We start from the raw sequence: 27244 nt of genomic DNA, 5'->3' as shown, positions 1-27244 counted from the left end.
ATCCTATTTTTTTAAATTAAAATACATTCATCTAAAAAGTCATTAGGGTAATGGGTGAGAAGGTGGGAAATAACAGATCCACTGACATGGATAATAAAATGAGTGGTATTCATTATACATCTTTTTCAATCATTGAATTCTGTCTGTGAAAGTTAAAGATCATTCAATAAAAAGCACCAACCTTGACCCTAATTTAAAAGTTTCTCTTTGCTTCTGTAGGTGCATCATCATAATATATTTCACTTCATATACTCCTTTCTGACATTAATCTTGAAATCTACCAAAAATGAGCTCAAAAAAGACTGGGAATACTGATGACCTACTCTAACTTTCACAGCAATAGTGGAAATTCTTCATATACCTAAAGTGTTTTACTGCTGCTTCCTTGGAAAGTATGCATTACTGAATATCTTAAATGCTTCTTATTTGGATATACAAATAAATATCAAGTCTATTTACATGTATGATTAAATTCATTAAAATACATGGAGGCCTGAATAAATGTAAGAGATATAGGACTCGCATGTATAAAAACACTCAGTATATGATATTATACATGTTTCAATGCCATTCTCCCAAATCATCCCACCCTCTCCCTCTCCCACAGAGTCCAAAAGACTGTTCTATACATCTGTGTCTCTTTTGCTGTCTCGCATACAGGGTTATCGTTGTCATCTTTCTAAATACCATATATATGTGTTAGTATACTGTATTGGTGTTTTTCTTTCTGGCTTACTTCACTCTGTATAATAGGCTCCAGTTTCATCCACCTCATTAGAACTGATTCAAATGTATTCTTTTTAATGGCTGAGTAATACTCCATTGTGTATATGTACCACAGCTTTCTTATCCATTCATCTGCTGATGGACATGACCCAGAGGGATGGTACGGGGAGGGAGGAGGGAAGGGGGCTCAGGATGGGGAACACGTGTACACCCGTGGTGGATTCATGTTGATGTTTGGCAAAACCAATACAATATTGTAAAGTAATTAACCTCCAATTAAAATAAATAAATTTATATAAAAAATTAAAAAAAATAAAAACAGTATTGGAAACATACAGATAATACAACTTTTTTAGGGTATCTTGCAGCTGCTGCTGCTGCTAAGTCACTTCAGTTGTGTCCGACTCTGTGCGACCCCATAGATGGCAGCCTACTAGGCTCTGCCAACCCTGGGATTCTCTAGGCAAGAACACTGGAATCGGTTGCCATTTCTTTCTCCAATGCATGAAGATGAAAACTGAAAGTGAAGTCGCTCAGTCATGTCCGACTCTTCGATAACATATTAAATCTAAAGTGTATTCTACTTGATACAATATTTGTTTTTTTAGAAACATGTCTACAAAAATATAGCACAAGAATGTTTACTAAGCAATTTTTCTAGTAGTGAAAAATTAGAGACACATGAAATATACTAAAAGAAATCAGTCCTGAATATTCACTGGAAGGACTGATGCTAAAGCTGAAACTTCAATATTTTGGCCACCTGATGCAAAGAACTGACTCATTGAAAAAGAGCCTGAGGCTGGGAAAGATTGAAGGTGGGAGGAGAAAGGGATGACAGATGATGAGATGGTTGGATGGCATCACCAACTCAATTGACATGGGTTGGGTAACTCCGGGAGTTGGTGATGGATAGGGAGGCCTGGTCTGCTTCAGTCCATGGGGTCACAAAGAGTTGGACATGAATGAGTGACTGAACTGAACTGAAATATCTACAATAGGTCAGTGGATACATTAGAGCTGATCTATACTTTATAATGCATTATACCTGTTAATGTAGTTCATTAATAATTTGAATTATTCAGTAATTCATTCAACAGACATTTATTAAGAACCTGTTCTATGCCAGAGAGTGTTCTATTTAGGTACAAATCAGTGAAAATGTAAGACAAACTTTCTGTTTTCATGGAATGTATATTAGCTGACAGCTTGTTTTAAAGAAAATGTTTTAAAAGAAATAAAATATCAGTGGTAAAAAGTGCTATAGAGAAAAATAAGGTGAGATAAGATAAGGAAGTTGTGAGTGAGTGAGGGACTTCTTTTATAGGAAATAAGTGATATTTGAAACTTAACTGAGGGGGCAAGACAAGGATATGTCTGGGAGAAAAGTATTAAAAGAAGTAGAAATATATCAAAGGGCATGAGGTGGGAGCAAGCACAGCTTATCTAAGAAACAGCAAGGGGCCAGTGTGTCTGGAGTTCAGTGTACAAGGATGGGAGTGGTAAGAAATGAGTTCGAAAAGATAGCTAAGAAGCAAAGATCACTAAGACTCAAGCAGCCTATACTGAGGATTCTGGCTTTTACTCTTAAGACTTCAAATGACTGGAAGGTTTTGTGAGGAGTGACAATATCTGGCTTATATTTTAAGTGGGTCATTCTTGTCACTCTCTGGATAAAAGGCTGCAAAAGGCAAGTGAGGAAGAATCATCAGTTAAGATGCTACTGAAACAGTCCAAGTAAGAGGAGATAAATCCTGGAATAGAATAGCTGCAGTAAGGGTAATGCTTCTGTATACATTTTCAGGTTGATCTGATAGGACTTGCTAATTTGGATATGGCACATAAAAGAGGAAATGGCAAGCATGAGATTGATCAACACATGCTGATATACAAGGTTGTCCATGATATACTGTCAAATGTGATAAAATAAATCTGCATAAAAATGTGTAGAATTGGATATTTCTATTAAAAAAGTAATGCAAAGACAGATACAAAGTTTCAGTAGCAATTAACTCTAGAAAGGAAGCAGAGCTAGAAACTCACTTTTTACTTCATGGACTCTGGCATAATTCAAGTATTTTATTGATAGTCTGTATTCTTTCTGCAATTTTATAGCAATTTTAAAATTTCTTCCTCATTGGAAGAAAAAAGAGATGATAACTTACACAATGGAGTATTATTCAGCCATTAAAAATAACACATTTGAATCAGTTCTAATGAGGTGGATGAAACTGGAGCCTATTATACAGAGTGAAGTAAGCCAGAAAGGAAAACACCAATACAGTATACTAACACATATATATGGAATTTAGAAAGATGATAACGATAACCCTGTATGCAAGATAGCAAAAGAGACACAGATGTGCAGAACAGTCTTTTGGACTCTGTGGGAGAGGGAGAGGGTGGGATGATTTAGGAGAATGGCATTGAAACGTGTATAATATCATATAAGAAATGAATCACCAGTTCAGGTTCCATGCAGGATACAGGATGCTTGGGGCTGGTGCACTGGGATGACCCAGAGAGATGTTATGGGGAGGGAGGTGGGAGGCGGGTTCAGGACGGGGAACACATGTACACCCATGGTGGATTCATGTCGATGTATGGCAAAAACAATACAGTATTGTAAAGTAATTAGCCTCCAATTAAAATAAATAAATTTAAATAAAAAAATGTAGAATATAGTTCTGATAATTGACTTGTAATTTCAAATAATATAAATAACAAGTGAACTTCCTACAATTTCTCAATAAATAATGATTTAATATGTAGAAATGTAAATCCTAATCTTTATTTGTCAATAATATAAATAGTAAATTTAATTTCCAAACACTATTTTTTTCATATAAAAATAAAATATTTGATTGGCATATAAGAAACATGTAAAATATCATGTATGAAACGAGATGCCAGTCCAGGTTCGATGCACGATACTGGATGCTTGGGGCTAGTGCACTGGGACGACCCAGAGGGATGGTATGGGGAGGGAGGAGGGAGGAGGGTTCAGGATGGGGATCACAGGTATACCTGTGATGGATTCATTTGGATATTTGGCAAAACTAATACAATTATGTAAAGTGTAAAAATAAAATAAAATAAAAAAAAAAAAGAAAGTATAGTAAACCTAAGTTACATGGCATGCTGGAATAATATAGGCTACAGAAAAATCCAGAAAATCCTGAATTCAAATATTGACCCTGACCCTGAGCAATAGTAAGTTTAGAAAACATATCTATTATGTGACAGTCACCATGATCACTGCCGCTTATCAGACCATTAAACAGATGGTTCAAACGACAGCTAGCTCATCCTCTTGCCTGGATAGGTGTTTTGCAGGATGCTAAATGATGATCATTTAGTCCCAGTGCAGAGTGAAGCAATAAGACAAGTACCCAGCTTTGGTGATAAGAAAGAATCATGCTGCCCAAGAGCCCTGGCTGTCAAAATTAGGCCTACCCGCCTTTCCTGCCCTGAGATCAAACCAAGTAAACCATGGCTTCCTAGGTTACTGAGAAACAAACAAACAAAAAAAGTAAGCAACTCTTTTCTCTAATTTCTATCTTTCTTCCTGCCTAGAAACCATGCTACATTTACAACTATCCAAGGTCATAGACATCCCTTCTTTCTCTGAATTGTTCTAAATTGATGGACTATAATGCCAAGTTTGCATTTATTTTCTGTCCAGTAAATAACATGTGAGATATAACCTGGAAAATTCAATCAAAAATGTGATTTTACCCCACTGCTTCAAAACATTGATTTGAGTAAGTTTAAATTAGTTACTTAAACTTATCTCATCCTCAAGTCCTATATCTATAAAATAAAGAACATAAAACAAAGAACATCAGAGGCTAATTATGAGGATGTATCTCCATAAATGAAGTTTTTCATAAACTATAAAATAAAGGTAAACAATTATGATAATTATGATGAGGTATAAAATGTATACTCCCTTATACCATAATCCTCAATTGTCATTATCCTATTAATTATGTCAACAAAGAATTATGTGCCTCTTTACTAGGAGAAATTAGAAATCAATACTTGAGTAGTTAGCTTCCAAGGTGGTGCAGCAGTAAAGAATCTGTCTGCCAACGTAGGAGTAATAGGTTCAAGCCTTGGGTCAGGGAGATTACCTGGAGTAGGAAATGGCAGCCCCCTCTGGTATTCCTGCCTGGAAAATTCCATGGACAGAGGAGCCTGGTGGGCTATAGTCCACGGAGTCACAAAGTCAGACACAATTGAGCATGCATGCAGTTTAGTAAAAAGTATTTTATAAATCTTCAATAAAACAAAATCAAGCTAAAATGCTTATTTTGATTTATTTACATTACTAATATGAGATAAGGCACAGTAGATCAAAGAATTAAATGAAGTGTGAGGTTAAAAGATAGATTATTTTCATGGGTTGGAAGAACTAATAAAGACCACACTACCCTAGGCAATCTATAGATTCAATGCAATCTCTATCAAAATACCAAAGGCACTTTTCATAAAACTAGAAAAAATAATTTTAAAATGCGTATATATACCCAAAAGACCCCAAATAGCTAAAGCCATCTTAAGAAAGGAGAACTAAACTGGAGGAATCACACTCTCTGACTTCAGACTGTACTATAAAGCTATGGTAATCAAAAGAGTATGGTAATTGTACAAAAACAAACACATAAATAAAGAGCCCAGAAATAAACCCGCATACTTATGGTAAGTTAATCAACAACAAAGCAGGCAAGAACATACAATGGAGAAAAGACATTCTCCTCAATAACCTGTTCAGGAAAAACTGGATAGCTACATGTAAAAGAATGAAATTAAAACATTCTCTAATATCATATACAAAAATAAACTCAAGATGGATTGAAACCAAAACCCCCTACAGAAAAACACTGACATAAAAAATAGCAAAATGGTTTTGGATCTATCTCCAAAAGCAAAGAAGTAAAACCAAAAATAAATAAAGGGGACCAATTAAGTTGCAATGGTGTGGGAGGTAGGAGGGTGGCTCACAAGGTAGGGGGTATACGTATACCTATGGATGATTAATGATGATAAATGGCAGAAATCAACACAACATTGTAAAGCAATTATCCTCCAACTGAAAATAGATAAATTGAAATAAAAACAAAAGTTTAAAAAGGTTTTGCATAGTAAAGGAAACCACCAGCAAACAAACAAACAAACAAAAAAACAATCTACAAAATGGGAGAAAATATTTGTAAATGATATAATTGATAAGAGCTTCAGATCAGTTCAGTTCAGTCGATCAGTCATGTCTGACCCTTTGCGACCCCATGGACTGCAGCATGCCAGGCTTCCCTGTCCATCATCAACTCTCGGAGCATACTCAATTCATGTCCATTGAGTCGGTGATGCCATCCAACCATCTCATCCTCTGTCATCACCGTCTCCTCCTGCCTTCAGTCTTTCCCAGCATCAGGGTCTTTTCAAATGAGTCAGTTCTTCGCATTAGGTGGCCAAAGTATTGGAGTTTCAGCTTTAGCACCAGTCCTTTCAGGTATTATTCAGGACTGATTTCCTTTAGGATGGACTGGGTGGATCTCCTTGCTGTCCAAGGGACTCTTAAGAGCCTTTTCCAACACCACAGTTCAAAAGCATCAATTCTTTGGTGCTCAGTTTTCTTTATAGTCCAACTCTCACATCCATACACAAATACTGGAAAAACCATAGCTTTGACTAGATGGGCCTTTGTTGGCAAAGGAATGTCTCTGCTTTTCAATATGCTGTCTAGGTTGGCCATAACTTTCCTCCAAGGAGCAAATGTCTTTTAATTTCATGGCTGCAGTCACCATCTGCAGTGATTTTGGAGCCCCCCAAAATAAAGTCTGTCACTGTTTCCATGGTTTTCCCATCTATTTGCTATGAAGTGATGGGACCGGATGCTATGATCTTAGTTTTCTGAATGTTGAGTTCTGAATGTTGATAAGCGGTTAATATCCAAAATATATGAACAGTTCATACAACTCAACATCGCAAAAACAAAAAAATCCAATTAAAAAAAAATGAGCAGAAGACTAGAAAAACATTTCTGCAAAGAGGACATGCAGACGTCCAACAAGCACATGAAAAGATGCCCAACAGCATTAATCCTCAGAGAAATGCAAATTAATACTACAGTGAGATATCACCTCACACATGTCAGAATATCTATCATTACAAAGAACACAAATATCAATTGTTGGCAAGGATGTGAGAGAAGGGAACCATTGTACACTGTTGGTGAGAATATAAATTAGCACAGCCAGTGTGGAAAACAATACAGAGATTTCTCAAAAAAGTAAACATAAAACTACCTTATAACCCAACAATTCTACTTCTGGATAAGCTTCTAAAGAATACAAAAACACTAATTCAAAAAGATACATGCATCCCAATGTTCCAAGAACATTATTTACAATTGCCAACCTGTGTCCATCTATAGTTGAATCGATAAAGAAATGTAGCATATACACACAACAGAGGAGAAATTCAGGATAGGGGATTAAAGTATACAAAGTACTGTGTTTAAGATAAGCTATAAGGATGTATTTTACAACAAAGGGAATATAGCCACTATTTTGTACTAACCATAAATGAAGTTTAAACTTTAAAAATTGTTAATCAGTATGTTGTACAACTGAGACAAATGAGATTTGAAATACTAAAGCAATTAAAGAAAAAATAATTTTTTTTCAATGTCATAATGTCACTAACAAAACAGTTACTATCATTCTTAATAAACAGAATGCCCAGGAAGTCAACATATATTTCATATCTAAGGAACAGTAAAAGAAGAAAAAATAAATGTGGGCTAAATCATAAGAAAATTATAATTAGGCATCACTACCTCTCTCAAAATACTAACTTCAATTCCAAATATTTTAATGTTTAATAATGAAAGACTAGCTAGACATCATAGATACTGGTAGAAAATTAATATATAACCATAGAAAATGGAAATTATGATATGTTTAGCAATATAGATATATAAACTAATAAAAAGTGAATAAAGGTAAACTGATATATATATACTAAAGTATTAATATTCAAAATTATTTCATAGAGTCAGGAGACTTAAAAGTTGACACATAATTAGTTATTAAGCAGTAAGTGTGTCTTTTGAAGATTATCTCTCTTGAATAATGAGGACTAGCTGTTTCCATTCAACTTCCATTGTTCAGTTGTTTCAATTTTAAGAATCCAATTGGGGTTTCCCAGGTGGTACTAGTGGGAAAGAATCTGCTGGCCAATGACAAAGACATAGGAGGCTCAGGTTCGATCCCTGGGTCCACAAGATCCTGTGAAGGACGGCATGGCAACCCACTCCAGTATTCTTGCCTGGAGAATCCCACAGACTGAGGAGCTTGGCAGGCTAGAGTCCATAGATTCACAAAGAGTCGGACATGACTGATACGATGATTAGCTGTTTCTGTTCAACTTCCATTGTTCAGTTGTTTCAGTTTTAAGAATCCAATTACTACAGTCATTTTTACATTAATTAATATATTCCAACTGAGAAAAAGCCTCAGACAGCCTGTCTGAGGGCAAGGGCAGTAAAGATAATACCCAAATTGTGCACAGGGTACCATGGGGTTCCAGGTTCAATAGCAACTACATCTTTTGTAAGAGGTCCTAGGCTTCACATACTAGGCATAGTATCAGCATTTGAATTAGGAATTGAGCAGTTTGAGCCAAACTAAGAAATAGAAAATAAGAGAATCTCTAGTAGGTAGGTAGGTCCTGCACTAATTGATTTATATAATTTTTTACTTAACACTCAAAAAATCTATAAAGTAGATAATATTATTATAGATGAGGAAACTATATCTCTCTATAAAATGCTAACTGTTCTGACTAAAGTCATACAGTGTACATTTTTATTTTGGGAGGCTAGGAATGAAAGTAAAAGCAGGCTGCATTGCTTAGACTAAGGATCGGGCCTGAATGCCCCCGAGGCTAATCAGAGCGAACTAATTTGGGCTAGCAAACCAGACTATGGGATAGCTACTTCGCGAAAAGCCCTAAGACACTGCCAGGCCCGCGCACAGAACAAAGGGCAGAACAAAACTAGCTGGCTGCAGACCTTCCCCCTCCGGTGACAGGCAGCCAGAGCCGGAAGGGGGCAATCGCAGCCCCAGAGAGGCATTATCTACCAAACTGCAAACAGGCTTCTTTGCTTACTAAGACTTCTTGGGGTTCTGGACAGTCATCCCCCTGAAAAGGTGTGCTAGTTGTACACCCAGAAAACCGAGCGGCAGGGATGGGAGAGGCGCTAAGTCGAAGTGACCACACTTGCCAAACACCTCATCACCCAAGCTGCTTGGAGCTGGGAAGGGCACAAAACGCAGGCCCAATGGAGACTGCGCCTCTGAGGACTACCCGAGTGCCTGAACCTGAGCGGCTTAGACCTGGGAGATACATGCAGCCCAGGGCCGGCCTCCAATGGTTCCCAGAGGAGCAACCTAGAGCCTGAGCTGTGTGGGCAGGGAGGGTGCACGCGCTGTGAGTGGGGGCAGGCCCAGTGTGGCTGAGACACTACGAGCACACACCAGTGTTATTTGTTTGCAGCGCCCCTCCCTCCCCACAGCGCGACTGAACAAGTGAGCCTAAAAAAGTGTCCACCACCGCCCACGTGTGTCAGGGCGGAAATCAGACACTGAAGAGACCAGCAAACAGAAGCTAAAACCGAGGGAACTGCCGTGGAAGTGACAGGTGCAATAGATTAAAACCCTGTAGTTAGTACTGACTACATAGGAAGGGGCCTATAGATCTTGAGAAATATAAGCCGGACCAAGAAACTATCCGAAAATGAACTGACCCCCACACTGCCTACAACATCAGAGAAAGTCCTAGATATATTTTTACTATTTTTACGATCATTCTTTTCTTTTTTCTTCTTTTTTTTTTTTTTTTTGTTTTTTTTTTTTTTGCATTGATTGATTGATTTTATTTTTAAACTTTACATAATTGTATTAGTTTTGCCAAATATCGAAATGAATCTGCCACAGGTATACATGTGTTCCCCATCCTGAACCCTCCTCCCTCCTCCCTCCCCATACCATCCCTCTGGGTCGTCCCAGTGCACTAGCCCCAAGCATCCAGTATCGTGCATTGAACCTGGACTGGCAACTCGCTTCTTACATGATATTTTACATGTTTCAATGTCATTCTCCCAAATCTTCCCACCCTCTCCCTCTCCCACAGAGTCCATAAGACTGTTCTATACATCAGTGTCTCTTTTGCTGTCTCGTACACCGGGTTATTGTTACCATCTTTCTAAATTCCATATATATGCGTTAGTATACTGTATTGATGTTTTTCCTTCTGGCTTACTTCACTCTGTATAATAGGCTCCAGTTTCATCCACGAATCAGTTCTTTTTTCTTCTTCTACTTTTTTTTTCTTTTCTTTTCTTTTCTTCTTTTTTTTTAACTTTTTAAATTTTTAAGTCCTCTATTACTCCTTTAATTTTCATTTTTATAACCTACTATTACTTTTCAAAAAAAAGACTATTTTTTAAAGCAAACTTCATATATATATATATTTTTTCAATAAATTTTGCAACTTTTTTTTCTTCTACTTTTCTTTAATATTGTATTTTCGAAAATCTAACCTCTACTCTAGAATTTTAATCTTTGCTTTTTGGTATTTGTTATCAATTTTGTATCTTTCAGAACCCAATCTTCAGTACCTATTTTTACTTGGGAGCAAGATTACTGGCTTGACTGCTCTTTCCTCCTTTGGACTCTCTTTTCTCTCCACTAGGTGGCCTCTGTCTCCTCCATCCCCCTTCTCTTCTCTGCCCAACTCTCTGAATCTCTGTGTATTCCAGACGGAGGAGGACACTTAGGGAACTGATTACTGGCTGGATCTGTCTCTCTCCTTTTCATTCCCCCCTTTTATCTTCCTGGCCACCTCTGCCTCCTTCTTCCCTCTTCTCTTCTCTGTATAACTCCATGAACATCTTTGAGCGGTCCAGACTGTAGAGTGCACATAAGGAAGTGATTACTGGCTAGCTTGCTCTCACCTCTTTTGATTCCACTTCATCTCATTTGGGTCACCTCTAACTCTCTCTACCATCTTCTATTCTCCATGTAACTCTGTGAACCTCTCTGGGTGTCCCTCACTGTGGAGAAACTTTTCATCATTAACCTAGATGTTTTATCAATGGTGCTGTATAGAAGAAGTCTTGAGACTACTGTAAAAATAAGACTGAAAACCAGAAGCAGGACGCTTAAGTCCAAATCCTGAGAACATCAGAGAACACCTGACTCCAGGGAACATTAAGCAACAGGAGCTTATCAAATGCCTCCATACCTACACTGAAACCAAGCACCACCAAAGGGCCAACCAGTTCCAGAGCAAGAGATACCATGCAAATTCTCCAGCAACACAGGAACACAACCCTGAGCTTCAATATACAGGCTGCCCAAAGTTACTCCAAATCCATCGACATCTCAACTCATTACTAGACACTTCATTGCACTCCAGAGAGAAAAAATACAGCTCCACCCACCAGAACACCGACACAAGCTTCCCTAACCAAGAAACCTTGACAAACCACTGATACAACCCCACCCACAGCGAGGAAACTCCATAATAAAGAGAACTCCACAAACTGCCAGAATACAGAAAGGACACCCCAAACTCAGCAATATAAACAAGATGAAGAGACAGAGGAATACCCAACAGGTAAAAGAACAGGATACTGCTGCTGCTGCTGCTAAGTCGCTTCAGTCGTGTCCGACTCTGTGTGACCCCAGAGATGGCAGCCCACCAGGCTCCCCCATCCCTGGGATTCTCCAGGCAAGAACACTGGAGTGGATTGCCATTTCCTTCTCCAATGCATGAAAGTGAAAGTGAAATTGCTCAGTCGTGTCTGACTCTTAGCGACCCCATGGACTGCAGCCTACCAGGCTCCTCCATCCATGGGACTTTCCAGGCAAGAGTACTGGAGTGGGGTGCCATTGCATTCTCCATGGAACAGGATAAATGCCCACCAAACCAAACAAAAGAGGAAGAGATAGGGAATCTACCTAATTAAAAATTCCAAATAATGATAGTGAAAATGATCCAAAATCTTGAAATAAAAATGGAATCACAGATAAATAGCCTGGAGGCAAGGACTGAGAAAATGCAAGAAAGGTTTAACAAGGACCTAGAGGAAATAAAAAAGAGTCAATATATAATGAATAATGCAATAAATGAGATCAAAAACACTCTGGAGGCAACAAATAGTAGACTAACTATTTGATAGGATAGTGAAATAGAAGATAGAATGGTAGAAATAAATGAATCAGAGAGGAAAAAAGGAAAACGAATTAAAAGAAATGAGGACAATCTCAGAGACCTCCAGGACAATATTAAATGCCACAACATTCAAATAATAGGAGTCCCAGAAGAAGAAGACAAAAAGAAAGACCATGAGAAAACACTTGAGGAGATAATAGTTGAAAACTTCCCTAAAATGGGGAAGGAAATAATCGCCCAAGTCCAAAAAACCCAGAGAGTCCCAAACAGGATAAACCCAAGGCGAAACACCCCAAGACACATATTAATAAAATTAACAAAGGTCAAACTCAAAGAACAAATATTAAAAGCAGCAAGGGAAAGACAACAAATAACACACAAGGGGATTCCACTAAGGATAACAGCTGATCTTTTAATACAAACTCTTCAGGCCAGGAGGGAATGGCAAGACATACTTAAAGTGATGGAAGAAAATAACCTACAGCCCAGATTACTGTACCCAGCAAGGATCTCATTCAAATATGAAGGAGAAATCAAAAGCTTTACAGATAAGCAAAAGCTGAGAGAATTCAGCACCACCAAACCAGCTCTCCAACAAATACTAAAGGATATTCTCTAGACAGGAGACACAAAAACGGTGTATAAACTCGAACCCAAAACAATAAAGTAAATGGCAACAGGATCATACTTATCAATAATTACCTTAAACGTAAATGAGTTGAATGCCCCAACCAAAAGACAAAGACTGGCTGAATGGATACAAAAACAAGACTCCTGTATATGTTGTCTACAAGAGACCCACGTCAAAACAGGGGACACATACAGACTGAAAGTGAAGGGCTGGAAAAAGATATTCCATGCAAATAGAGATCAAAAGAAAGCAGGAGTAGCAATACTGATATCAGATAAAATAGACTTTAAAACAAAGGCTGTGAAAAGAGACAAGGACGGTACATAATGATTAAAGGATCAATCCAAGAAGAAGATATAACAATTATAAATATATATGCACCCAACATAGGAGCATGGCAATATGTAAGACAAATGCTAACAAGTATGAAAGGGGAAATTAACAATAACACAATAATAGTGGGAGACTTTAATACCCCACTCACACCTATGGATAGATCAATGAAATAGAAAATTCACAAGGAAACACAAGCTTTAAATGATACAATAGACCAGTTAGACCTAATTGATATCTATAGGACACTTCACCCCAAAACAATGAATTTCACCTTTTTCTCAAGCGCACATGGAACCTTCTCCAGGATAGATCACATCCTGGGCCATAAATCTAGCCTTGGTAAATTAAAAAAAATTGAAATCATTCCAAGCATCTTTTCTGACCACAATGCAGTAAGATTAGATCTCAATTACAGGAGAAAAACTATTAAAAATTCCAACATATGGAGGCTGAAAAACACGCTGCTGAATAACCAACAAATCACAGAATAAATCGAAAAAGAAATCAAAATATGCATAGAAATGAATAAAAATGAAAACACAACAACCCAAAACCTGTGGGACACTGTAAAAGCAGTGCTAAGGAGAAAGTTCATAGCATATAGGCATACCTCAAGAAACAAGAAAAAAGTCAAATAAATAACCTAACTCTACACCTAAAGCAACTAGAAAAGGAAGAAATGAAGAACCCCAGGGTTAGTAGAAGGAAAGAAAGCTTAAAAATTAGGGCAGAAATAAATGCAAAAGAAACAAAGGAGACCAAAGCAAAAATCAACAAAGCCAAAAGCTGGTTCTTTGAAAGGATAAATAAAATTGACAAACCATTAGCCAGACTCATCAAGAAACAAAGGGAGAAAAATCAAATCAATAAAATTAGAAATGAAAATGGAGAGATCACAACAGACAACACAGAAATACAAAGGATCATAAGAGACTACTATCAGCAATTATATGCTAATATAATGGACAACGTGGCAGAAATGGACAAATTCTTAGAAAAGTACAACTTTCCAAAACTGGACCAGGAAGAAATAGAAAATCTTAACAGACCCATCACAAGCACGGAAATTGAAACTGTAATCAAAAATCTTCCAGCAAATAAAAGCCTAGGTCCAGGCGGCTTCACAGCTGAATTCTACCAAAAATTTAGAGAAGAGCTGACACCTATCCTACTCAAACTCTTCCAGAAAATTGCAGAGGAAGGTAAACTTCCAAACTCATTCTATGAGGCCACCATCACCCTAATACCAAAACCTGACAAAGATGCCACAACAAAAGAAAACTACAGGCCAATATCACTGATGAACATAGATGCAAAAATCCTTAAGAAAATTCTAGCAATCAGAATCCAACAACACATTAAAAAGATCATACACCATGACCAAGTGGGCTTTATCCCTGGGATGCAAGGATTCTTCAATATCTGCAAATCAATGTAATACACCACATTAAAAAACTGAAAAATAAAAGTCATATGATTATCTCAATAGATGCAGAGAAAGCCTTTGATAAAATTCAACATCTGTTTACGATAAAAACTCTCCAGAGAGCAGGAATAGAAGGAACATACCTCAACATAATAAAAGCTATATATGACAAACCCACAGCAAACATTATCCTCAATGGTGAAAAATTGAAAGCATTTCCCCTAAAGTTAGGAACAAGACAAGGGTGCCCACTCTCACCCACTACTATTCAACATAGTTTTGGAAGTTTTGGCCACAGCAATCAGAGCAGAAAAAGAAATAAAAGGAGTCCAAACTGGAAAAGAAGAAGCAAAACTCTCACTGTTTGCAGATGACATGATCCTCTACATAGAAAACCCTAAGGACTCCACCAGAAAATTACTAGAGCTAATCAATGAATATAGTAAAGTTGCAGGATATAAAATCAACACATAGAAATCCCTTGCATTCCTATACACTAATAATGAGAAAATAGAAAGAGAAATTAAGGAAAAAATTCCATTCACCATTGCAATGAAAAGAATAAAATACTTAGGAATATATCCTCCTAAAGAAACTAAAGACCTATATATAGAAAACTATAAAACACTGATGAAAGAAATCGAAGAGGACACTAATAGATGGAGAAATATACCATGTTCTGGATTGGAAGAATCAATATAGTGAAATGAGTATACTACCCAAAGCAATCTATAGATTCAATGCAACCCCTATCAAGCTACCAACGGTGTTTTTCACAGAGCTAGAACAAATAATCTCACAATTTGTATGGAAATACAAAAAACCTCGAACAGCCAAAGCAATCTTGAGAAAGAAGAATGGAACTGGAGGAATCAACCTGCCTGACTTCAGGCTCTACTACAAAGCCACAGTCATCAAGACAGTATGGTACTGGCACAAAGACAGAAATATAGATCAATGGAACAAAATAGAAAGCCCAGAGATAAATCCACGCACATATGGACACCTTATCTTTGACAAAGGAGGCAAGAATATACAATGAGGAAAGACAATCTCTTTAACAAGTGGTGTTAGGAAAACTGGTCAACCACTTGTAAAAGAATGAAACTAGAACACTTTCTAACACCATACACAAAAATAAACTCAAAATGGATTAAAGATCTAAACATAAGACCAGAAACTATAAAAATCTTAGAGGAGAACATAGGCAAACACTCTCCAACATACATCACAGCAAGATCCTCTATGACCCACCTACTAGAATATTGGAAATAAAAGCAAAAATAAACAAATGGGATCTAATTAAAATTAAAAGGTTCTGCACAACAAAGGAAACTATAAGCAAGGTGAAAAGACAGCCTTCAGAATGGGATAAAATAATAGCAAATGAAGCAACTGACAAACAACTAATCTCAAAAATATACAAGCAACTCCTGCAGCTCAATTCCAGAAAAATAAATGACCCAATCAAAAAATGGGCCAAAGAACTAAATAGACATTTCTCCAAAGAAGACATACAGATGGGTAACAAACATATGAAAAGATGCTCAACATCACTCATTCTCAGAGAAATGCAAATCAAAACCACAATGAGGTACCATTTCACACCAGTCAGAATGGCTGTGATCCAAAAGTCTACAAGCAATAAATGCTGGAGAGGATGTGGAGAAAAGGGAACCCTCTTACACTGTTGGTGGGGATGCAAACGAGTACATGGAGAACAGTGTGGAGATTCCTTAAAAAACTGGAAATAGAACTGCCATATGACCCAGCAATCCCACCGCTGGGCATACACACCAAGGAAACCAGAATGGAAAGAGACACGTGTACCCCAATGTTCATCGCAGCATTGTTTATAATAGCCAGAATATGGAAGCAACCTAGATGTCCATCAGCAGATGAATGGATAAGAAAGCAGTGGTACATACACACAATGGAGTATTACTCAGCCATTAAACAGAGTACATTTGAATCAGTTCTAATGAGGTGGATGAAACTGGAGCCTATTATACAGAGTGAAGTAAGCCAGAAAGAAAAACACCAATACAGTATACTAAAGCATATATATGGAATTTAGAAATATGGTAATGACAACCCTGTATGCGAGACAGCAAAAGAGACACTGATGTATAGAACAGTTTTTTGGAGTCTGTGGTGGGGGGATGATGTGGGAGAATGGCATTAAAACGTATAATATCATATACGAAGCAAATCGCCAGTCCAGGTTCGATGCAGGATACAGGAAGCTTGGGGCTGGTGCACTGGGATGACCCAGAGGGATGGTATGGGGAGGGAGGTGGGAGGGGGGGTCAGGATGGGGAACACATGTACACCCATGGTGGATGCATGTTGATGTATGGCAAAACCAGTACAATATTGTAAAGTAAATAAATAAATAAATAAATAAAAATTTTATTAAAACATAAAAAAAAGAAAGTAAAAGTGAAAAAAAGTGAAAAGTCAGCTACATCCGACTCTTTGCAACCCCGTGGACTGTATAGAATTCTCTAGGCCAGAATACTGTACTGGGTAGCCTTTCCCTTCTCCAAGGGATCTTCCCAATGCAGGGATGGAACCCAGGTCTCTTGCATTGCAGGCGGATTTTTTAACAACTGAGCTTGAGTGTGTGTGTGTGTATGTGTGTGTGTGTGTGTGTGTATGTATATATATGTGTATGTATGTATATGTGTGTATACACATTCATATAGAATATATGTATTCATACATGAATACATATGTGTATATATATATATACATATTCATTCATAATCCAAAGTCATACAGGTGTATACTTTTATTTTGGGAGGCTAGGAATATGTGCTACTCGGCTTCCCTTGTGACTCAGCTTATAAAGAATCTACCTGCAATGCAGGAGAACTGGATTCCATCCCTGTGTTGGGAAGATCCCCTGGAGAAGAAAACGGCTACCCACTCCAGTATTCCGGCCTGGAGAATTCCATGGACTGTATGCCCATAGGGTCGCAAAGAGTCGGACACGACTAAGTGACTTTCATTCACTTCACTTCATAAGAATAATTTAGGAACCTGTCATAACTCCAATATCTGGCTTGTTGTTGTTCAGTTAGCCAGTTGTGTCTGACTCTTTGCGACCCCATGGATGGCAACACGCCAGGCCTCCCTGTCCCTGTCCCTCACCATCTCCCAAAGTTTGCCCAAGTTCATCTTACACAAACTTTGTTAGCCTTGGTGATATATAAGTGAGTTAGATGCTTGTTCAATTTGCCCATATGTGTAATTCTGACATTGCAGCATGTGTGAAGATTACTTCATTTCAAGGAACCCATCAATTCTGCTGTAATATTACACAATACAGATCTAAAATGATAAATAAGATATTGGGATGGATGGTAAGTACAGAATCAGAATATCTAAGGAGGCTAGTATATTAATTGGGTAAAGATGGTGGTATTACAGACCAGAGTGGTTGCAAAAGTAGTGGTAAAAATCATCAAATTTTGAATATATTTTTAAGGTAAAGCTACAGAAATTTGCTGTTTAATCAGTTATAAAGTTTGAGGAAAAGTGAAGTCAAATATAAATTCAAATTTTTGTCTAGAAATTTTGGAATACTAGAGTTTCCCTTTATTAAATGGTGATGCATATGAAAGAAGTAAGTAGATAAGGATTTTAAATTTGGATGTATTATGTAAGATTTCTGACAGAACTCTAAGTTGAACAGGTATAATTCTGGATATATATAAGTTTGAGTTCAGAGAAGACCAGGCTGAAATACAAATTCAGGATTCATTAACGTATTTAAAGTCCTGAGATTTTTAAAGGCCTGAGACTGAAGAAGACTATATGGAGAATAAATGACAATATAAGCCAAATTATTGATCCCTGGACGAGAACCAGAAAAAAAAATGGAAACGAAAAAAAAAGTGATGTTATGGAAGCCAAATGATACATTTTGTTTCCACAAAAAGTAGGTTATATTCAATAAGGGCATAGGTGTTGTTCATAAATCAAATAAGCTGAAGGTTCAAAACTGACTTCTAAATTTCATAATGTGTTATAGGTAATCTTGAGTTGCTCTGGTGGAGCAGCTGGACCAAAGTCTAACTAGAGTGGTTTTGTGGGAGAAGATAGGGAGTACAGACTCTTCTTTCATGGAGAATAAAGGGAGAAAATATACAAATATTTCAAAGAATTATATACAAAAATGTATAACAGTTGATGATGTATTGGAATAACATTATTAATATCAGAAAATACAAACTAGGAGCAGAAAAACTCATCTTTATTATATTTCAATGATAATTTCCAAAATCTTAAAAAAATTCTCTTTATGTCTTTCACTTTTATTTAATATTTTAATTTTTACAGTTTTGAAGCTAGTTCATCTTTCAATATTTAATATTATTATGTTATGTACAGATATATGTATATATACACAGATATACACATACAAATATCTGTTTATGTACATAAACAGATATTTTTATACATATCTGTATACATATCTTTAAGTGTATATACATATATGCACACTCATAGAAATATAAAAAACGATAGAATGGGAAAGACGAGATATCCTTAAGAAAATTAGAGATATTGAGGGAACATTTCATGCAAAGATGGGCACAAAAAAGGACAGAAATGGTATGGACCTAACAGAAGAAGAAGATATTAAGAAGAGGTGGCAAGAATATACAGAACTATACAAAAAAGATCTTCATGAGCCAGAAAATCATGATGTGATTACTCACCTAGAGCCAGACATCCTGGAGTAAGAAGTCATGTAAGCCTTCAGAACATCACTTAGAACAAAGATAGTGGAGGTGATGGAATGCCAGTTATTTCAAATCCTAAAAGACCATGCTGTGAAAATACCACCCTCAATATGCCAGCAAATATGGAAAACTCAGCAGTGGCCACAGGTCAGTCTTCATTCCAATCCCAAAGAAAGGAAATGCCAGAGAAGGTTCATGCTTCTCCACAAATGCACTCATCTCACACATGAGCAAAGTAATGCTCAAAATTCTCCAAGCCTGGCTTCAACAGTATGTGAACCGTGAACTTCCAGATGTTCAAGATGGATTTAGAAAAGCCAGAGGAATCAGAGATCAAATTGCCAACATCCATTGGATGATAGAAAAATCAAGAGAGTTCCAGAAAAACATCTACTTCTGCTTTATTGACTACACCAAAGCCTTTGACTGTTGTGGATCACAGCAAACTGTAGAAAATTCTCCAAGAGATGGGAATACCAGACCACCTGACCTGCCTCCTGAGAAATGTGTATGGAGGTCAAGAAGCACTACAGCTGGACGTGGAACGACAGACTGATTCCAAATTGGGAAAGGAGTACATCAAGGCTGTATATTGTCACCTGCTTATTTAACATATATGCAGAGCACATTATGTGAAATGCCAGGCTGGATGAAGCACAAGCTTGAATCAATTGCCTGGAGAAATACCAATAACCTCAGCTATGCAGATGACAATGCCCTTAAGGCAGAAATTGAAGAGGAACTAAAGAGCCTCTTGATGGAAGTGAAAGAGGAGAGTGACAAAGCTGGCTTAAAATTCAACATTCAAAAAATGATCATGGCATCCAATTCCATCACTTCATGGCAAATAGATGGGGAAGCAATGGAATAGTAAGAGACTTTATTTTCTTGGGCTCCAAAATCACTGCAGTTGGTGACTGCAGCCATGAAATTGAAAGACTCTTACTCCTTGGAAGAAAAGTTATAACAAACCTAGACAGCATAGTGAAAAGCAGAGACATTACTTTGCCAACAAAGGTCCATCTATTCAAAGCTATGGTTTTTCCATTAGTGATGTATGGATGTGAGATATGGACCATAAAGAAAGCTGAGCACCGAATAACTGATACTTTGCAACTGTGGTGTTGGAAAAGACTGGAGAGTCCCTTGGACTGAAGGGGATCCAACCAATCCATCCTAAAGGAAATTAACCCTGAATATTCACTGGAAGGACTGATGCTGAAGCTCCAATAATTTTGGCTACCTGATGCAAAGAACTGACTCATTTGAAAAGACCCTGATGTTGGGAAAGACTGAGGGTGGGAAGAGAAGGGGAGACAGAGGATGATATGGTTAGATGGCATCACCGACTCAATGAACATGAGTTTGAGCAAGCTCTGGTAGTTGGCGATGGACAGGGGGTTATGGCGTGCTGCAGTCCATGGGGTCACAAAGAGTCAGACACAAGTGAAGGACTGAACTGACTGACTGACTGAGAGATGTAAATAAATAGTCTTCTTAGGGGACACATGAGAGGGTTGAACTAAATTAGCTCTTAATTTCCAGACTTTCTAAGGGACTACAATTCTTTCTTACAACCTCTTTGGAGATCTACTTCATTCACTGGGAGCAGATATTTGTAGAATTATTGTTTATCTTCATTTGTCACTATGAACTCCTCCTGCTGCTAAGTCACTTCAATCGTGTCTGACTCTGTGCGACTTCATAGACGGAAGCCCACCAGGCTCCCCCGTCCCTGGGATTCTCCAGGCAAGAACACTGGAGTGGGTTGCCATTTCCTCTTCCAATGCATGAAAGTGAAAAGTGAAAGTGAAGTCGCTCAGTTGTGTCCAAATCCTAGCAACCCCATGGACTGCAGCCTACCAGGCTCCTCCGTCCATGGGATTTTCCAGGCAAGAGTACTGGAGTGGGGTGCCATTGCCTTCTCCAATGAACTCCTGAAGCTGACCTATTTAAGACCCTTTCCTTTTCATTAAAACAATGTTTAGCACATTAATCAAGTTATATACTCATTAACCAGTTAACGCATTGGTTCTTCTATATCTCAACCTGTTAGGGAATTCTGTTCATTGGCCTATTTTCCCCTTAAATATTGCTGCCTTGTCTCTTTTCATTTTTGCTGATTCATACTATATTCTACAGAACTTCAAACAGCCATATTAATCTCATAAAAAACAAAGAATCCTAAATCATTGTTTACTTTATTTTTAAATAAGTATGATCACTGGAACTTCAGTTTCATTGAGTATATAGCCAAGGAAGCATGAAAAGCTTAAAATTTTATAGTATGCTTTGGATCACCATCATAATTCTTTCCAAATCGGCATTATCTTAGGCCACTAAAAAGAGAGAGTAGACACATACATTTGCCAAAATTGCTTTACATTCTCTAGGCAGATGGACTCATAAATGGTTTTGAATTGGCAAAAAATGTTAGGAGCTGATGGTCTATTTTCACACAAGTCAATAAAGTACTTTTTTTGGCCAAGTACTGTTTTAATGCCTAACTTTGTACACTTAGTTCTATCAACAAACTTCTTAAGAATTAAAATGTGAAAACATATTAGATCTCATAGGAGACAGAAATCTAAATGGTATATTGAGACATAATCATTTCTCTCTAGGAGTTTTCACTAAAATGCTAGTGAAAGAAAAATAATAACAAGAAAAATAAACTCTCATGAAATAATAATTATAATACAAGGCAAGTGTCATAAAGGCTATAAATCATATATAGATCACTGATTTTTCTCTTAAAAAGTTAACAGAGATAAGCAATTAGAGAAAGCCAAAACTTTAGAAGTTTCACAATATAATAGACATATAGATATATTTATTTTAATATTAGCTCTTGTATTCATGCAAAGATAAGTCTTCCTTTTTGTGCACTTAATATTTCATGTTCAAAATGTCAGACTGTTGGTGGGAAGGTAAATTGGGACATCCATTATAGAGAACAGCATGGAGATTTCATAAAACACAAAATATTGAGACAACATATGATCTAGCAATCTCATTCCTGAGCATACATCTGGAGAAAACCATAATTTGAAAAGATAAATGCACCAAAGTAGTGTCTTGGTACTATTTATAATAACTAAGACATAGAAGTGACCTAAACGTCCATCAACAGAGAAACAGATCTAAAAGATGCGGTACACACACACATGCAAACACACACACATACAGGAATAATACTCAGTCATAAAAAAGAAAGAAATATGCTGTATGACTCAGGGAACTCAAACTGGGGCTCTGTAACAACCTAGAGGGGTAGGATGGGAAGGGAGGTGGAGGAAGTTTCAAGAGGGAAGGGACATATATATATATACTCATGGCTGATTCATGCTGATATTTGGTAGAAACCAACACAATTCTGTAAAGAAATAATCCTTCAATTAAAAATAAATTTAAAATTAAAAATAAAAGAATGAAGTAAATCCATTCGCAGCAACATGGATGGACCTAGAGGTTACCAAATTAAGTGAGACAAAGACAACATCCCTATGATATCACTTACAAATGGAATCCTAAAAAATGCTACAAATGGACTTATTTAGAAAACAGAAATACACTCACATATACAGAAAGCAAACTTATGGTTACCAAAGGGGAAAGGTAGGGTGGAGGGATATATTAGGATTTGGGGATTAACATATATGCAGCGCTGTATATAAAATAGATAATCAATAGGCCCTGCTATATAGCACAGGGAACTCTACTCAATATTCTGTAGCAACATATTCAGGAAAGAATTTGAAAAAGAATAGACATATGCATATATATAACTGAAACACTTTGTTGTACACCTGAAACTAACAACATTGTAAATAAACTATATCCCAATATAAAATAAAAATTAAAAAAAGACTAAAATGTTAGCTATTGCTTTCCTTTGATATTTTTATTTAAAAATTAATTTATTAGTTAATTATAGCCATAGTTAATTTTTTTCATTCTTCATATTTATATATTTTGATTGTGTGCGTGTCTGACTCCTTGTAACCTCATGAACTGTAGCCTTCCAGGCTCCTCTGTCCATGTAATTTTCCAGGCAAGAATACCAGAGTGGGTTGCAATTTCCTTCTCCAGACGATCTTTCTGACCTGGGGATCAACTAAGCAAATATATCTTTAAAAATATTGACTATATTAAAAAATACATTATTTAACTCATATTTATTTTGTGCAACCTCTAATCACAGAATTATTGTCACTTGTTTTTACTGCAAAGCCTTGTGGCTCAGCTGGTAAAGAATCCACCTACAGTGTGGGAGATCTGGGTTTGATCCCTAAGTTGGGAAGATCCCCTGGAGAAGGGAAAGGCTAACCACTCCAGTGTTCTGGCCTGGAGAGTTCCATGGGCTGTACAGTTCATGGAGTCACAAAGAGTTGGGCATGACCGAGCAACTTTCACTTCCACTGCAATATTCTGAGTGGAGATTCATTATAATTTCAAAGTCTATAAAATCCAAAATATAGGTTTTGAGACTAGTACTAGAAAGAAAAAATGTCCTTTTAAAGTCACTTTGCTAACTCACTGACCTATCTCTGGATTCTTTCCAGTAATAGATAATTAACAACATTATATAAATACTGTATATGTTTAAACTTTCATTTAAAATCAAGAGCAATAATATGCTTTTCCTTGAGCCTGAGGTATAGGAAAAATCAGCATTATAGAAATTACCTACTGCCTTTCACGTAGTATATGTAAAAATCTTGAAAAAGTTGATACAGAATTTTATAATAATTCAACTTCACATTCTATCATTATAATGGATTGTTAATAGCTTGATTTTTTAAAATTTACATAAAATGGAACCATGACATTTTCTAAATAGATTATTTTCTATGCTTTAGAACCATTACATTTCAAAAATACTTTTGAGAAGCCAGATGTTTTTCACTGATATTAAAAAAAAAAAACTAAACATACAGACTTTTTAATATATTTAATTCTGGTGTCTAAAAGACAGGGTCTCATAGAAAAATAATCTTTCTACTTAAAAGAAGTTACTAATGAACATTTTGTTTTCCTAGAAACTTTTCCAACCTGTCACCTATGGAGCTGCAGCATGTACATCCAGAGGAGAAGTAACATCAGGGTCTGGTGAGGCGGCCTCTTCAGTGCTTTCTTGAATTTCCCCCCTTTTAGCAGTGTTGAAAATAGGTCTGGAAAAGCACAGGAAAGCTATATCAAATTTTCCTTAGGAGGTTTGTTCCATACTGCTTTAGCAACTTTGCCTAGTGAAAGTGTTCTATGGTATGACATTACATATTCATTTTCACTAATGAGGCTTCCCATGTAAAATTAACAATATCCTCAGATAAAAATAATTATATTGCAGTAACTAAAATCAAGTATATTTGAAAATATAAAACTATTTCTAAGGAAAGCTGAAATATTTAGAAATAAATCTTTTATACAAAATGAAATATGATGCTTCAAGACAATCTAACTTTGATATAATATCTTTATAAGCTGTATTTCAAAGATATTTAAATATTGTATGCTCTTATACAGTCTTCAGCTCAGTTCAGTCACTCAGTTGTTTCCGACTCTTTGTGAGCCCATGGACTGCACCACGCCAGGCCTTCCTGTCCATCACCAACTCCAGGAATCTATCCAAACTCATGTGCATTGAGTCGGTGATGCCATCCAACCATCTCATCCTCTGTCGTCCCATTCTCCTCCTGCTTTCAATCTTTCCCAACATCAGGGACTTTTCAAATAAGTCAACTCTCTGCATCAGGTGGCCAAAATATTGGAGTTTCAGCTTCAACATCAGTCCTTCCAATGAAAACCCAGGACTGATTTCCTTTAGGATGGACTGGTTGGATCTCCTTGCAGTCCAAGGGACTCTCAAGAGTCTTCCCCAACACCACAGTTTAAAAGCATCACTTCCCCAGTGCTCAGCTTTCTTTATAGTCCAACTCTCACATCCATACGTGACGACTGGAAAAACCATAGCCTTGACTAGATGGATCTTTGTTGACAAAATAATGTCTACTTTGTAATATGCTGGCTAGGATGGTCATAACTTTACTTCCAAGGAGTAAGCATCTTTTAATTTCATGGCTGCAATCACCATCTGCAGTGATATTGGCACCCCCAAAAATAAAGTCAGCCACTGTTTCCACTGTTTCCCCATCTATTTGCCATGAAGTGATGGGACCGGATGCCATGATCTCTTTTTAGTTCTTCTTCACTTTTTGCCATAAGGGTGTTGTTATCTGCATAGCTGAGGTTATTGATATTTCTCCCGGCAATCTTGATTCCAGCTTGTGCTTCATCCAGACCAGTGTTTTTCATGATGTACTCTGCATATAAGTTAAATAAGCAGGGTGACAATATACAGCCTTGACGTACTCCTTTTTCTATTTGGAACCAGTCTGTTGTTCCATGTCCAGTTCTAACTATTGCAGCCTGATTTTCATACAGGTTTCTCAAGAAACAGGTCAGGTGGTCTGGTTTTCCCATCTCTTTCAGAATTTTCCACAGTTTATTGTGATCCACATAGTCAAAGGCTTTGGCATAGTCAATAAAGCAGAAATAGATGTGTTCAGAATGCTCTTGCTTTTTCGATGATTCAGCAAATTTTGGCAATTTGATCTCTGGTTCCTCTGCCTTTTCTAAAACCAGCTTGAACATCATCAGGAAGTTCACAGTTCACATATTGCTAAAGCCTGGCTTGGAGAAATTTAAGCATTCCTTTACTAGCGTGTGGGATGAGTGCAATTGTGCGGTAGTTTGAGCATTCTTTGGCATTGCCTTTCTTTGGGATTGGAATGAAAACTGACCTTTTCCAGTCCTGTGGCCACTGCTGAGTTTTCCAAATTTGCTGTCATATTGAGTGCAGCACTTTCACAGCATCATATTTCAGGATTTGAAATAGCTCAACTGGAATTCCTTCACCTCCACTAGCTTTGTTCGTAGTGATACTTCCTAAGGCCCAGTTGACTTCACATTCCAGGATGTCTGGCTCTAGGTGAGTGATCACACCATCGTGATTATCTTGGTCGTGAAGATCTTTTTTGTATAGTTCCTCTGTGTATTCTTGCCACCTCTTAAACTTTTCTGCTTCTGTTAGGTCCATACAATGTTTGTCCTTTACTGAGCCCATCTTTTTATGAAATGTTCCCCTGGTATCTCAAATTTTCTTGAAGAGATCTCTAGTCTTTCCTATTCTATTGTTTTCCTCTATTTCTTTGATTTGATTGCTGAGGAAGGCTTTATTATTTCTCCTTGCTATTCTTTGGAACTCTGCACTCAAATGGGTAGATGTCTCCTTTTCTCCTTTGTTTTTCACTTCTCGTCTTTTCACACCTATTTGTAAGCCCTCCTCAAACACCTATTTTGCTTATACAGTCTAGGAAATATTAAATGACCTTTTAATAAGGATAAGTTACTTCCACGTGTAATACATGGATTGTGTGTGTGTTAGTTGCTCAGTCATATCCAACTCTTTGTGACCCCATGGATTTTAGCCCTTCCAGGTTGTTTTGTTCATAGGATTTTCCAGGCAAGACTGCTGGAGTAGGTTGCATTTTCTTCTCCATATACATGGTTTAGTTTTACAAACATATGTTATATATAAAATATTTAGTTATGTGTTCGCCAAAATGATAATATCACTGACTATTAACCTGAATTAAAAAAATAAGAATGTATGATGGCAGGAATCCATCACCCTTACTTTGTTCAAATGATCAGTGTAATTAATTAAAACATAAAAAGTATTTTTATTTGATTTTTCCCCAATATTGACTATCTGACATGTAGTAAAACTACTGATGATTTAGTTATAGCTATTTTCTAAAATCTGTTAACAATGTTAACATGAGTTTTGCCTTCAGGTTTAGTGAAAATGAATATAGTAAAACTACATAAAAGGAGAGGGGTTGCTAAATCAGTATCCATTAATCTAAATGCTCTTATAGTTTTAGTGCCTCTTTTAGACTTGTATAAGGCTTGGGTAGACATTAGAGAATCAATATTATTTAAATTCCAGTATAATAACTAAAAGTGATAAACTGTAAATGGTTTCATCATTCTTCACAGTGATAGCATATTAAAAACAAATAATTAAGAAGACTCATATTGCTAGCAGAAAAAAAATAA

At 36.9% G+C, this 27244-nt stretch overlaps 1 protein-coding gene across 15 annotated transcripts in view; it reads right to left on the bottom strand.

The window, feature by feature from the left end:
* Positions 1–27244, bottom strand: part of EPHA6 (EPH receptor A6) — a 1025466-nt gene that overhangs the window by 845339 nt on the left and 152883 nt on the right. For 2 of the 15 annotated variants that reach the window (XM_061436285.1, XM_061436116.1), the window contains one exon: positions 24176–24294. The exons of 12 other annotated variants lie outside the window; for them this stretch is intronic. The gene's annotated coding sequence lies outside the window, so the exon portion shown is untranslated. The remainder of the gene's footprint in view (positions 1–24175; positions 24295–27244) is intronic. One more of the 15 variants, XM_061436206.1, reaches the window with a different exon arrangement.

Source organism: Bos javanicus, chromosome 1 (genome assembly GCF_032452875.1).
Source record: "Bos javanicus breed banteng chromosome 1, ARS-OSU_banteng_1.0, whole genome shotgun sequence".
Classification (NCBI taxonomy): domain Eukaryota; kingdom Metazoa; phylum Chordata; class Mammalia; order Artiodactyla; family Bovidae; genus Bos; species Bos javanicus.
Note: the sequence above shows the minus strand (reverse complement) of the source record. Positions and strands in the feature narration are given on the sequence as shown.